Below are 16113 nucleotides of genomic sequence, written 5' to 3'. Positions count from 1 at the left end.
ATAGAAATGGAAGGGATACAAAATTGCTAAAAGAAATAAAAAAAAACAAATTTGGAGAACTCATACAACCTGATTTCAAAATTTACTACAAAGCTACTACTATAATTAAGACAATGTGGTACTATATAAGGATAGACATATAAATAAATAAAATATGACTGATAATTCAGAAGTAAAACCTTGTATCTATAGTCACGGATTCTTAGTAAGAGTACCAAGATAACTCAATAAGAAAAGAATAGTATTTTCAACAGATTGTGCTGGAACTAGATATCCACACGCATAAGAATGAAGCTGGATCCTGACCTCATATCACAAACAAAAAGTAACTTAAAATAAATCACAGACCTAAATGTAAGAGCTAAAAATAACAACTCTTAGAAGAAAAGAAAAGTAAATCCTTTTGTCCTTGGGTTAGCCAATAGTTTCTTAGATATGGCACTAAAAGCACAAGAAACAGAATAAGAAAATAGATACACTGCATCAAAATTAGCAACTTTGTGCTGCAAATGATATCACTGAGAAAATGAAAAAGAAAACCCATGGAACTCGAGAAAATATTCACATATCATACATCTGATAAGGGATTTATATCCAGAATATATAAAGAACTCACAATTCAATAAAAAACATAAATAACACAATTAAAAATGAACAGAGGATCTGAATAGATCCAAAGATCTACAGATAGTCAATAAACACGTCAAAAAATACTCAACATTATTCATCATTAGAGAAATGCAAATCAAAACCACAGTGAGTTTTTTTGTTTCAGTAGAGATAGGGCCTCATTATAATGCCCAGGCTGGTCTTGAACTCCTGGCCTCAAGGAATCCTCCTGCCTTGCCCTCGCAAAGTGCTGGAATTACCAGTGTGAGCTGCTGAACCATGCCACAGTGAAATATTACTTCACACCTACTAGAATAGCTAGGCTATCAAAAAGTCATGTAATAATAAATACTAATGAGGATGTGAAGAAATTGGAACTCTTAGGCATTGGAGGTGAAATGTAAAGTGGTGCTGGCAATTTGGAAAACAGTTTTTCAGCTCATCAAAAAGTTAAACATAGAGTTACCATATGACACAGCAATTCCACTTCTATTTTCTGCAGAAAATACAGAGGACAATGGCACATAGTGAATTGTACTATGCATTTGCAATTAGCCACATCCAAACTGTGAGAAACTCCATAGTTCAAACAGCCTGTGTTTTCAACAGATACATTTTAAGACAAAATGATGAGGGATAAGTATAAAACTGTCAAGGAAATGTTTAGTATAAAAGTTGGTGTGGTGGACAAAGGGATTGTGTTTGAAATGTGGTACACAGAAGGGGCTTCCAGAATGTCTAACTGAGTTCTATTTTCTGACCTGGTCATGGTTAGGTTACAAGATGTTTGCCTTAGAATAATTCATTAAGTAATGCATTTTGCTTTGTGACATTTTCTGTGTCTGTTGTTGGTGGGCTTTTTAAAATAGGTTTTTTTTTTAGATTATGAAAACTTTCTCTTCAGTCAAGGCTTTTAACATGAACAGATTTCTTGAATAATATGGAAAGTTTCCAATATATTGAAACATAAATCCATAAGTCACCATACATACAACACCCGGCAGGAAAAAACAAAAACAGCAAGTTTACATGATCCCTGTAACAGCCATGATCTTAATCTCAGATGCTTCCTCCATCTACCAAGTATGTTCTGGATACAGAGCACAATGTGGCTTCTGGGGTCACACTCAGCTGAGTCGGTGGTCCACAGATCACTCACCTGTCTGGGTTGTGGTGGTGGCGGCTCTACTCAAGAAGCAAAACAGTTACCAGCACATTCAAAAAGCATGTTGAACATCTTTTAAATATCAAAGTGAGAAACAAGAAGGCAACATAATAATGTTATCAGAAAGATGTTAGGAAGCAAGGACAGCTGTGTAAAGCTCGAGGATGGAAAGTGCCTCGCCGACTTCATTTATTTGACTTCTTGGGTAGTGGGCACTGGAATAGTAAGATGTGAGATTCTGGTTCATGGATCATATAATGGATTCATCCCTGACTCTGCGGAACGCCAGGATTCAGACATCAAGTGGGTTTTAGGGACCAGCTTGGCTATGTCCTTGGGCAACATGGCATGCCAATACTCAATCCCCTCATCATTGTATTTCTTCAAATGGTAAATTTATTTGTGCGATGTGATCACTGCTTCTGCAAGCTTTCAGTCCCACACAACAACATCCAAGCAACTCCGAGCAGCACCAAATATTTTTAAATGAATTAAATAAATAATTACTCTGGAAGTAATGTGGAGAAGAGATTTTGAATTTCAGCAAGATGAGATTAGAACCAGAAAAAAACAAAATGAAATTAGAACCAGAACGGAACATGTGCAAGACAGAAAGGAAGTTAGGAATATATATGAAACTGCCTAAGAGGCAAATTAATAGAATTTGGTGACTAACCAAATGAGTTGAGCGAGGAAGAGGTAGAAGATGGTGACTTACAGGTCTTTTGGCTCAGATCAACATGAGTAGAAGAACACAGGATAAATACATCCTTTCTCTCACCCCTGACAACCTTTGACTATTGATTTTCCCTGTCCAGCAGTCATTCTTCCTTGTTCTGGTAACAGAAAACATACTTTCCTTAGCAACCCACTCTCAGTCCATAGTCTTCAAGTGGCTGTCTCCACCTGTGCTCTAAAGAGAGCTGGAGAGGCCAGTGACCCAGCCTATGTTTTCAACAGATACAGAGCATCCTGCACCCACCACAGTGATTGATGCAGGTATTGAACATGACCCAAGCTAGGTTTGTTGGAACTGAGTGGATGAGCCCATCTCCTCTCAAAGCTCTAGGTTTATTACTGTGGCTACTATGAAATAGGAACTTGTCTAGGAGTGATACCCACACAGCAGAAAACAGAGCGCAGACAGATGCACAGAGTCCACACATATGCTCTTACAGAGTGTTAATGACATTGATATAGTTCCTGGATTCAGGCAAGCCTGAAGACAGTCTATTCTTGTGCTTTTCAGCTATGTGAGTCATTATATTCTAATTTTTCCTTTAAAAGCAGATTGAATAAGATTTCTGTCAATTAAAAATGAACATATCTTGACTAATGCAGGATAAAGGAACATTGTACTGTTTCCAGACTTACTCATATACATAGTCTAGTGCTGGCTAATAGAAATATAATGTGAGCCGCACATCTAATTTTAAGTTTTCTAGTAGCTGCATTAAAAAAGTAAAAATAAATGCATAAAATTATTTTTACTAATATATTGTATTTAACCTAATATACATAAAATCATTTCACACGTAATCAATATTTTTAAAAAGTATCACTTTAAGTCTCTTTTGTAATGTAAAGTACATTTCTAAGTCTTTGAAATCTACTGAACAGTTTAAACTTAAAACATCTCAATTTAGAATAGCTGCATTTCAAGCGTCCAATAGCCACATGCAGCTATTGTAATGAGCAGCAAAGATCTAAGCCATTCCCTACCTTTTCCCAGCAAAGTCTGCCTTCTCTTGAGTCCTACTGATAGTATTCCAGAATTGACAGGTACGTTAAAAGTCGTGTGGTCCACCTTCTCATTTTATAGGTAAATAAAATAATAATGATCTATCCTAATGAAAGTAAGTTAGTTTCAGAGATGGAATTCATATAAAAAAATAGGAAAAACAATGGCTAGATATTGAATAGTTACTACCTATAAATGTTGATATTGGTTTGTTTGTTAGGTTTTCTGTTTGTTCTGTGTTTGGCTATTCAGTATTAACTCTTTCCTATCTGGGGAAATTAACAATATTAAGAGATAATATCTAGTGAGTATATGTCAGACACTATTTTGAGAACTTGACAAATATTGACTCATTCAATCCTCAGAGTGACCCTAATGAGGTAAGTATCTTAATCCTCATTTATCTGTGAAGAACAAATGAATTAAGACATGGGACTGGGATTTGAACCTAGGGCTTTTGGATCCTGAATCCACACTATTAACCCATCCATTACTCCTGCTCTGTGGTCTTGCTGAAGGCAGCAACATGTTTCCCATTGTAGAGGCCAAATGAGACATTTACTCCTTCTCCCTCTTCTCTGGCAGCTTGGATACTTAACTCAGGCTTGGTGAGTTGATTACTCCCAGAAATTCACACCTGAGGGAGATGCTACAAATACAAAAGATATATGAGAATTTATTCATCATGGAGGACAGCAGACGGGACACCTGAGTCAGATCATACCTGTGGCCTAGCCTTTTGAGGACCTGAATTCCTGCCTGTCTTCCAAAACTGAATCTACAGTTTCCTGGTTTTCTGTGAAGTCCTGATGTCCTTTCAATAACATTCTTTTTGCTTAAAACTTCCAGAGTCCATTTTCATTATCAACAGCCAAGAATGTTGATTGATACCAGTAGTACATATTATTATAGTCATTTTACACAAAAAGAAACTTAATCCTTAAAAAGTGAAACACTTTTGCTTCAGCCAGGCCTGGTAGCTCACGCCTATAATCCCAGCACTGTGGGAGGCCGAGGTGGGAGGATCACAAGGTCAGGAGTTCAAGACCAATCTGACCAACATGGTGAAACCCTGTCTCTACTAAAAATACAAAAATTAGCTGGGCATGGTGACGTGCTCCTGTAATCCCAGCTACTCAGGGGTCTGAGGCAGAAGAATTGCTTGAACCCAGGAGGTGGAGGTTGCAGTGAGCTGAGATAGTACCATTGCACCCCAGCCTAGGGGAGAAGAGTGAGACTCTGTCTCAAAAAAAAAAAAAAAAAAAGTTAAACACTTTTCCCAATATATTTTCTAGGAAGTAGTTGGCAAAACTGGAATGTGGACACAGGCCTAGTAGGTAGCCTCCAACTACCTGCTATTCTGGACTAAAATCTAGGTCTCCTGACCCCAGAATCCTTTTTCTTTCCATGATGCCAATCCTCGAAGCCATGAACAATAGCCTTACAAAATGAGGTCAAAGGGTTAAAATAAAGTGAATAGTGTTTTACATGGTCCCTAAAAATTAAATCCTAAGGAGAACATGCTTAACACTGTTACAGAGCCATGAAAGAGGTATTTAGGGCACCAGATCATATTAATCATAACAAGTAGTTAGAAGTCAATCCCATCTGCCACTATGCCAGGTCTGCCTGCCCCAAAGTGTAAACATTTATTAAGTCCCACAGGATTTAGCTTTAGCTCAACAGAGAGGAAGAAAAGAATTGAGACTTGGACAGCTTCCACCTTGTAGTCACATCTGCACAACAGGTCACCTAGTTAAAACTAAAGTGATTCCCACAGGGAGCTAGAAAGAGTGGCTCTATAAATATGCTCCTACAAGTACAGCTGTTCTTTGCCCCTTTGGTGTGTGGATGGCTGAAAGCAGTGTACCAGAAAATGCTGGAGAGATGTACTCTAGGCCAGTAAAATAGCAGAGAAATGCTGAAGTACTGAATGTAGAATAGAGGAGACAACATAACAGTTACAGAATTCTTGGAGAATGGCATCAGAATAAAACTACACACACACAGGCACACAGACACACAGTAAAGCACACACACACAGTGAAGGAGCACACAGCACACAAAAACAACCACCACCACAAAACAAAATCACCTCTGCCAAGGATGGCAAAAGCACAAAGAGAAGGAAATTATCTGATGCTATTAGAAGCAGTGTAAATAACCCCAACTTCTTTGAAAGACAATTGGTAATATTTATCAACATTTTAAATATATGGGTCCTTTGTCCTAGCAATCCCATTTCCGGTAATATAGAATAGTATATGTGAAAGAATATTTGTTGCAGAATTTTGTTTGTAATATCTAATAATGGCAATAAAGACAATATTCCTTAAAAGGAGACTGATACTTATAGTATCAGTTATACTATACTTATACTGATACTTACAGTATGTTCACATTTTGAAATATAAAACATACTTTAAAAGAATGAGGTAGTTCTATATTCAAAAATGTGAAGTGATATTCATGATAAACTGGTGTGGGGAAAACTGAGTGGCTGAATAATATAGTAGATAGATTAAACCAACAGATACACAGTGATCTGGAAAGACATTGCTATCAGAAACTTATTTAGATCTCACAGCAAATCTATGGGTGATACTACTGTTATCTTTGATTTACAGATAAACAAATGAAGCAATTTAAAGAAAGGTAAAACACCTTAGCTAAGGTCATAGCTATTCAATAAAATGGAGTGGGTAAGGGGGCTATCAGGGCTTTTAAAATATAATCCACTTTTTAAAAATATTTTTCTTGAATGAACTGTAATTTTTTATGAAGCTAAAAAGGATCACAAAAACTTTTTTAAGACACCAATAAAAACCATGGACCCATGGGTTATTTGCATTTGCCTCTGGCCACTTCCCCTTCTAAACTTCACAGCACATCTTCTAGCTCCCTTCCTCATATGCCTCCCTCTTCCACTTTGAAGTGACAGAAAGAACTCAGCCCCTCTTACTTCCACAGAGGGATATTTCCACCATCTAGCAGCCTTCATCATTAGGAAATAAGCATTCATATTAAGACGAGTGGTTCCTTGGCTCTGTTGTCTCCCACAATGTCACAGTTGTATTTGCGCTACAGGAAAGAAAAGTGTTTCACATGACCTATTCAGCGATAATAACCACCTCTATGATCCAGCTGTATTATGACATATTTTAGATACTGATTAGGCCAATATTGTAATCACTAAACCAGAATGAAGGAGTAGGCTTTGGATGATTGTTTTAAAACATCATTAGGTTTGTCCAGTTGCAATCAATTCCTTTGTATCATACCAAAAGTGTATAATGTATAACATTACATGAAAACTGATTGAAAAACATGGTAAGTATTGATAAATGAGATGAAGTACAGACCAATGGAGCCTAATTTTCCCTCCCTCTGGCCTTTTAAAATGATTGCTGTAATCTACATGGGCAGTAGTAGCCCATCAATTACACACCCCTCCCTTATTCAGGATCCTCATACTGAATATTATGATGTCTATGAATATTATTATGTCCCTCTGTGAAATATAATTAATTTAGCTATTAATTCATCAACTAAAAGCACGTGACTACCTCTAATATCTAGTAAAGATAAATCATTTCCTAGCTTGGGAGTAGACTTCCAATTCTAAAATAAGAGACAAAAACCACCCAGAAAGGTAAAGCTTCCTACATGGTCTGCTCAGTCTTTAAGGTTAATTATGTCCGAACAGTAAACATTTAACAACCCTAGAGATAAGCTGACTGTAACAGGTGAGTAATCTCCCAGCTCAGACTGGCTCAGTGGATCGTTTTGTTTCATTGAAGAAAGCAATTAGCTTTCAGTGTGCGGGGAAGTGGGAAACAATTTCACAGATTAATAGAGCTGAGGGCTCTGTCTGCTGGTGAAGTTGGTGTGTGGCAAGAACCACTTCTCGAGTTCTTTCTGGGCCAGCATAGTCAGTGACTGATAATATAATACACGGGGCAGCTGCCTCACAGAATGCATTATCAGAAAACCCTGATGGCAGTGACTATAACAACAACAAAATGATGTATACCACCACGTTGTTTTTCACAAGCAAAAGAGTATGATGTAGTATTTAGAGCAGAAAAACAAGGCTTTAAGGACTTCAAACATCATCATTATTGTGGACACATTAACTCTACCAGCTATGTAAGAAGGAACAAGAAGATATAGGTAAAGCTGAAATAGGAGGACCTTATCACAGTCTACTTGGGAAGCCAGTGAAGGTGAATGTGACATCACATGCTGGTTTTCTATTATGTTTAAACTTCAAATAGGTGATAATGCCAGAGGTCAAAAACAAGTGGTTGAGAAACTTCATCTGGCCTGCATACATGTTTTGTTTGGTAAGCATTTTGCCTAAATTTTTAAAAATTAGTCATTTTTTAAAAATCAGATGTTATACAAAAATCTAGAATTACAATTTTTCTTGAAAAAATCAGAAAATCCAGTGCTTCTGAACTACCATGGATTCATGTAGCAGTTATCTTAAGGGGAGTAATGGCTGGGCCTCTAAGTCCCATTCACTACAGTCTGTGCCACTCCATATTGCCTCATGACACCAGGGATGACCATCAGTTGCAGTTTATCACTGCACTAGACCAGTTATTTTCTAATAACAGAGAAAGAGTTCTCTGTTCTCAGGTCCCTATCCAAAGCTAGAAAACAGAAGGGTGGCCAAAAAAGCCTAGTAATTTATTTATATATATTTTTACTCCTGACCTACACTTACTAGTCTGGCTTCTGTAGGTATTTCAGTTTGTGATGCCTACTGTGACAGGTAAGATGATAGAAGAGTAGGCTTTCAAAGTCCTACAGACTTAGGTACAAACTTGGTTCTGCCACTTCATATTGTTTGGTTTTGAATAAATCATTTAATCTCTCCACTAATCTGTTATCCCATGAGTAAAATGGAAATAATTATGGCAATGATGTCTACCTCCTATGTCAACTGTGAAGATTAAATATATGTGTATTAAAAATTAAAAATGTTTATTAAAAGATTAAAAATATGTGTATGTCTATGCATACATACACACATATATAGGTAGCTGGTACATAAAACAAACATAAAAAGCTGTAAATAAAAAATAATGTCTAGGGCAATTCAAGAAAATTTGGGATTCACAGAAGAAATAATAAAATTACATTAGCAGAGGAAACCAATTTGTTTGGGTAAACTGAATAGTTTTATTAGTCCTCTGTTTTTCCCTGATATATACACACACACACACATTTAGTGTTGTTATATTTTTGTCTTTGCCAGTGGAATACGAATCTGATCCAACATAAGCCATTCTGTCGTGCCCAGGTGTACCACTGCCATGTTATGGCCATTGATATATAAAGAGTTTTTCAAAGATATCATTTCAACAAGTCCTGATAACATATGTGTGCTCAAAAGAATTTATTAAAACTTTTACAGTCCTTTGACAAAATTCAACAGCCCTTCATGCTAAAAACTCTCAATACATTAGGTATTGATGGGATGTATCTCAAAATAATAAGAGCTATTTATGACAAACCCACAGCCAATAGCATACTGAATGGGCAAAAACTGGAAGCATTCCCTTTGAAAACTGGCACAAGACAGGGATGCCCTCTCCCACCTCTCCTATTCAACACAGTGTTGGAAGTTCTGGCCAGGGCAATCAGGCATGAGAAAGAAAGGGTATTCGATTAGGAAAAGAGGAAGTCAAATTGTCCCTGTTTGCAGATGACATGATTGTACGTTTAGAAAACCCCATCGTCTCAGTCCAAAATCTCCTTAAGCTGATAAGCAACTTCAGCAGTCTCAGGATACAAAATCAATGTGCAAAAATCACAAGCATTCTTATACACCAATAACAGACAAACGGCCAAATCATGAGTGAACTCCCATTCACAATTGCTTCAAAGAGAATAAAATACCTAGGAATCCAATTTACAAGTGATGTGAAGGTCATCTTCAAGGAGAACTACAAACCACTGCTCAACAAAATAAAAGAGGACATTGACAAATGGAAGAACATTCCATGCTCATGGATAGGAAGAATCAATAATGTGAAAATGGCCATACTGCCCAAGGTAATTTATAGATTCAATACCATCCCATCAAGCTACCAATGACTTTCTTCACAGAATTGGAAAAAACTACTTTAAACTTCATATGGAACCAAAAAAGAGCCCGCATCTCCAAGACAATTCTAAGACAAAAGAACAAAGCTGGAGACATCACGCTGCCTGACTTCAAACTATACTACAAGCCTACAGTAACCAAAACAGCACGGTACTGGTACCAAAACAGAGATACAGACCAATGGAACAGAACAGAGCCCTCAGAAATAATACCACACATCTACAACCATCTGGTCTTTGACAAACCTGACAAAAACAAGAAATGGGGAAAGGATTCCCTATTTAATAAATGGTGCTGGGAAAACTGGCTAGCCATACATTGAAAGCTAAAACTGGATCCCTTCCTTACACCTTATGCAAAAATTAACTCAAGATGGATTAAAGACTTAAATGTTAGACCTGAAACTATAAAAATCCTAGAAGAAAACCTAGGCAATACCATTCAAGACATAGGCAAGGGCAAGGACTTCATGTCTAAAACACCAAAAGCAATGGCAACAAAAGCCAAAATTGACAAATGGGATCTCATTAAACTAAAGAGTTTCTGCATAGCAAAAGAAACTACCATCAGAGTGAACAGGCAACCTACAGAATGGGAGAAAATTTTTGCAATCTACTCATCTGACAAAGGGTTAATATCCAGAATCTACAAAGAACTCAAACAAACTTAGAAGAAAGAAAACAAACAACCCCATCAAAAAGTGGGTGAAGGATATGAACAGACACTTCTCAAAAGAAGACATTTATGCAGCCAACAGACACGTGAAAAAATGCTCATCATCACTGGCCATCAGAGAAATGCAAATCAAAACCACAATGAGACACCATCTCACACCAGTCAGAATGGTTATCATTAAGAAGTCAGGAAACAACAGGTGCTGGAGAGGACGTGGAGAAATAGAAACACTTTTACACTGTTGGTGGGACTGTAAACTAGTTCAACTATTGTGGAAGACAGTGTGGTGATTCCTCAAGGATCTAGAACTAGAAATATCATTTGACCCAGCCATTCCGTTACTGGATATATACCCAAAGGATTATAAATCATGCTGCTATAAAGACACATGCACACCTATGTTTATTGCAGCAGTATTCACAATAGCAAAGACTTGGAACCAACTGAAATGTCCATCAGTGACAGACTGGATTAAGAAAATGTGGCACATATACACCGTGGAATACTATGCAGCCATAAAAAGGATGAGTTTGTGTCCTTTAGGGACATGGATGAAGCTGTAAACCATCATTCTCAGCAAACTATCGCAAGGACAAAAAAACCAAACACCGCATGTTCTCACTCATAGGTGGGAATTGAACAATGAGAACACTAGGACACAGGAAGGGGAATATCACACACTGGGGCCTGTCATGGGGTGGGGGTAGCAGGGAGGGATAGCATTAGGAGATATACCTAATGTAAATGACAAGTTAATGGGTGCAGCACACCAACACGGCACATGTGTACATATGTAACAAACCTGCACGTTGTGCACATGTACCTTAGAACTTAAAGTATAATTTTAAAAAAATAAAATAATAAAAAAATAAAAAATAAAATAAAACTGACTATGATGATGGCTGCACAATTATGTGAATATGCTAAAAGTCATTGAATTGCTTTTGGTATACACATTTTATGTATATTCTATGACATGTGAATTATGTCTCAATAAAACTATTTTTAGGTTCTGAAAAAAAATAAGTAAAAATGTTACAAAAGACAATTTCCAGTTCTACTGGCTACTAGCTAGATGACATTGAGAAATCTACTTCTCTGAATCTGTTTCTTCATCTGTAAAATGGGCATAATTGTTTCTTAAAGGGTTGTAGTGAGGCTTACTTGGCACAATGTCTGCAAGCGCTTATTAATGTTCCTAGCACATAAAAGGAGCTAAACACTGGTAATCCCATTTACCTTCCTTCTAGTGATTAATTTGAAGAGTATCCTACTCAGCTTAAAGAGGAAAAAAGATAATAATGGTTTCATTTTTAAATGAAAATCAGAGTAAGTCAAACCCCAATGAAATGGCATGAAGAGAACCTAAATGTACATATTGCCAAACAGCATCTGTTTGCAAGGTGCATTAGAATAGTGGAAAAAGAAGAAAGTACCACATCATCTACTTCATTTTTATTGAATTATAGAGTATGCATAGCTCTTTTCATTGTATTAGAAAATGAGTGCTTAAAATGATTTACATATTGAAAAAACATCATAAAGGAAATTTAGTTGTGATTCCTAAGACACACGGTTTAGTGTTAACATTTTCTATTACTTTTTATATTATGGTATGCAATACTCTTCAAAATGTTTATAAGCCCAGGCAATTTTTCCATGATTCACTAACGTACAAATAATTCAAGTTATTGAGTGCATGTATTTTCTATTTTGTACATAGTATTGTGTCGGAATAAAAACAAGTAAAATACGATCTTTGTCTCCCACTGCCAACCCTCTAGTGCAATATTTCTTAAACTATGCTGCTGGAACCACCTGCATCAGAATCACTAGAAGAAGTCTTTAATAATGCAGAGTTCTTGGCTCCTCTCACAGACTCAGGGATCAAAAATTTTGTGATGTGGACCTGGCAATCTACATTTAAACACACTCCAGGCAATTTGTATGCACTCTAAGATTTAAGGGCCACTCATCTATTAAGATCAACTGAGTTAAAGAGCTAAACTTGATTCCATTAGAAAGCTGTGCACTGGTGAATTATTTAACTACATACTAGAATATGGAAAGCATTACAGCTGTCATGACTTTAAGTCAGTCATTCAAGTACCTCATTGCATTTGTGAAGAAGCTAAAGCAAGTCTCTTCATCTTGCTCAAGTTACTATTTAACACAATTAAAAACATACGATCAGTTATTTAAAAAAGAAAAACAATTCCTGATTTTCTTTTACTGAATGGGCTAAACATGTTAAATGGATATGCAGGTAGGCTATTACCTGCTAGTTAGTTTTGACAGAGGCAACTTCATTTAATATGCAATGAGTGTTTTTTCTAATTTCTCAATTTATAGTTGGCCATATTTTAGCACCCTAATAAAGTACCATTGTATTTAATCTCAAAGTTCCTTAATTTGGAATTGATGATCATGGAGAGCTTTCTTGGGGCTACACGTTTGGTCTTCAGGAGGACTGTGGGACCCCTGAAACTGTATGCAAAATATGGAATATTTATGTTATTTAGTATAAGGGTCTGTGGCTATTATTAGATTCTCAAGGAGGCCTATGCCTTAAAAATAGTTGCACAGCACTATAAAATGAAAGACTAGGACAGCAATGTGCAGAAAACTCATTCCAGGGATGTTGCCAGTGAAAACTGAGAGACATTCTGTTTGGTTGGAGAGATGGGAGGCTGGATCAGTATCCTCACACTCTTTCCCAGGGGGATAAAAAAATGCCTCATCTGTCACATGGAAAAATCCTGGAAAACCAATTCTCACTAAAGCACTAACAACAGATGATGGCTTAACATATTACCTGTCTCATTGCTTGAAGTCTTTCCCACTGAATCCAGACACAACCCTTCTCACTGCTAATTGATCAGAATTGGCACATGTGGCAAAACAATTTGCCATTCCTAATTTAACTCAATCTCTCTCATTTTAGCAATGAGAAATTTGAGGTCCAGAGAGGTGAATTGACTTGCCTGAGGCCACATAGCAAGTTGGTGTCAGAGCCCGGCCCAGAGGCCAACACTTTTGACTCCTACTAAAATGCATCTGCCACAGGCAAAGTCACAAGCACAGAGAACTCATCTTCCCTCACACCACCTGAACCTTACTCACTCCTTTCCTTATCATTCTATCCTCCTGTTCTCTGCCATCTTGATTTGACAGCAATTCCCTTTTCAAATTTCTCATATTTTTTATTTTTAAAAAATAATGGATTTTGTCTGCATAATATAAAATAAAACTCATTAGTTAGTGGAAGATAAGTATGCTTGCCAAGTTAAAAGGGAAAATGAGGTCTCTGACGTCGATTTGCTTGGTTAAGAAAAAAAATGACCACACAAGGGCTTACACAGGTACAATGCCCCTGAAGATATCATATAGATTCAGCTAGCTTGCACATTCATATTGTACCACCTGTTCTTTTCCCATGACTATAATTCTAGTCATCTTGTAGCCTCATACATTTGTTATCCTATAAAAAGCTAGGCCTATCTGCTCTCTGCTCAGCCCATTTTCTTCTTTTTCCTTTTCTATTTCTCCTCCTTTCCTTCTTTTCAATTTTTTTTTCACCTTTTGCTTTGATCTTTAGATATAAAGGTATTTATGAACATGTCTGAGTTCCCTGACAGGATGCAAGTTCCTTGAGGGTACTGTATATCCCTGTCTGCCTTGTTCACCTTTGTATTCCTTATTTTAGTTCAGTTGTTGCTCAGGGAGAGTTTACCCAATATCACTCCTCACTCATAATACCAACTTTTCTAGTAATAGTTTCTTTTCTTGAGGAATAGCTTCTTTCTGACTCTAAACATTTGGCCCTCATGGTAATGGTCAATCATGGTAGTGCATCCCCAGCCAAGAATGGGTGTATGACTCAGACCTTGGCAATCATAGCCTACCATTTCCCTGTGCTGCATGATTGGTTAAAGGGAGGTATGTGATCCAACCTGGTCCAGAGTTCTTCCCAAGATACATTAAATTGAGCTCTCAGAGAAAATTCTACATCTTGGGTCACTCAGATAAAATGGTGTTAGTTCAGTACCTGAACTACCTGAGGTCATGTTCTCTGCTGCTCGGGGAAGTACTTCCTGTAGCTGGAGAAAACTAATGCAACTTACAGAGGAAAAAGCAGCCATAGGGAACTCAGCTGCCTTGTTTATTCTGCAAGCCATGCCGGTATCCACCCAGTCTTTTGCTTAAGCTTGCCTAAGATGGATTTTTGACACTTCCAACTGAAAAATACTGACAAATACATTCATAATGCTTTGTCCCAGATCAGTGCTTGATGAAGATTTACTGAGGGACTTTTCTTCAAAATCAATCTATTCCACTTTTCTCATCTCCGTTTCCTTAGATTTCACCTTCCTGCCTGCCCAACCCCTGTCTTCTTTATTGTTTTCTCCTTTGGGAGTAGCTCTTTTTACTGCCACCTGCTACAGATGTGTTCATGCAAGGTATCAGCAGGTAGGATGCAGCAGAATACACAATCCTGAAAAGACAGTTTAGGAAAGTAAGAAATATTATTCTTGTCAACTGATGTTAAAAAACAAAAGTTGGAGAAAAGAAGAGAAATACATTGTGTTCAGCTTAAGAACACCCAAAACAATTATTAAGGAACAGCATCTGCTCTTCTCAAATACTTTCTTCCCAACCTTGACTGTTGACAACTCAATTTTCCACTGCACTCATCTCACTGGTGTGTTTCTTCAACTTCACAGGCACCCTGGGAGCGTACCTCCCACTGGAGGACACCACCTTTTGGCTTTAGCTTCCTGGAGTTATTTCCCATGCTATATTCCAACAATGTAGTAGTAGGGCTTGAAAACAATATTGCTTATTATTCACAGAGGACATAAAGAATGACTTGCCCTCAAGTTTAAAGATAAGGTAATCCTTGTAAAATGACAATTTGATTTAAGTCATTGACTCAGGCAAACATGGTTCCTGGAACACTCTGACAAAACCACATAAGAATTAAAGGTCTTGTGATGGATGAAGGAGCAAGATCTAATTGGTGTTTTAATAAATGTATTCTGACTTGGTAATCCACCTAGATTAATCAACAGAAAATTCCCCTGTCTAAATCAAATTACCAAGTTATGGTATAAAAACAATGACAAATGCCTTGTAATTGGCTGTTATACAAGTGTTGGCATCAGAGAGACAAACAGGATGTTGGTGTCTAGAGTTGTTTTCAAGATGCTGATTAACAGACAAGCAACAGCAAAGAAGGACTTACCACCATTTTATCTATTTCCAATGTTCTTGAGTCAGAATATGTAACAATGCATACTCCAACTAAGGAAGGTGTACCTGGGGTACAGAGGTTTGAGGCAGATTGCCAACTAAGTCTTTGTCCTTCTTTGGGGTGTAACAAAGGGAGAAGGATTCTATCTATAAATGGAGCATGCACAGCCTTTCTGTGGTCACAAGTCAAGGGCTATGAAGGGAAAGAGGTCAAATTATTTGACTTCTTACTCTGACAGATACCGTGGTAAGCTATTTCAATAATCACAACCCATTGCTGGGGTAATTATTATTACCTTAATTTTACTGATAAATGAGCTACACAAGATTGAGACTGGGTAACCTAATCCAATTCTCAAACTAGGAAATGGAGTAACCTTTCCATTTTTTAATATTCCTAATCTGAAACCAGATTTATTTAATTTCAAAGTCTATGTTATTTCCACTGGAGCTATATCTTAGCTGCAGAAGTATAATCTAAGACAGTTACCCTCAATGTTGGCTGTGTCTTAGAATCACCTGGAAGGCACCCAGGCTGCACTCCATACCAAT

At 37.2% G+C, this 16113-nt stretch overlaps 1 protein-coding gene and 1 pseudogene across 2 annotated transcripts in view; both read right to left on the bottom strand.

Moving 5' to 3' along the window:
• KCTD16 (potassium channel tetramerization domain containing 16) overlaps positions 1-16113 on the bottom strand; it is a 310210-nt gene that overhangs the window by 35395 nt on the left and 258702 nt on the right.
• Positions 1960-16113, bottom strand: part of LOC114679011 (cyclin-dependent kinases regulatory subunit 1 pseudogene) — a 35252-nt pseudogene continuing 21098 nt past the window's right edge.

Source organism: Macaca mulatta, chromosome 6, assembly GCF_049350105.2.
Source record: "Macaca mulatta isolate MMU2019108-1 chromosome 6, T2T-MMU8v2.0, whole genome shotgun sequence".
Taxonomy (NCBI): domain Eukaryota; kingdom Metazoa; phylum Chordata; class Mammalia; order Primates; family Cercopithecidae; genus Macaca; species Macaca mulatta.
The sequence above is the reverse complement of the archived record's forward strand: the minus strand, read 5'-3'. Positions and strand labels throughout refer to the sequence as shown.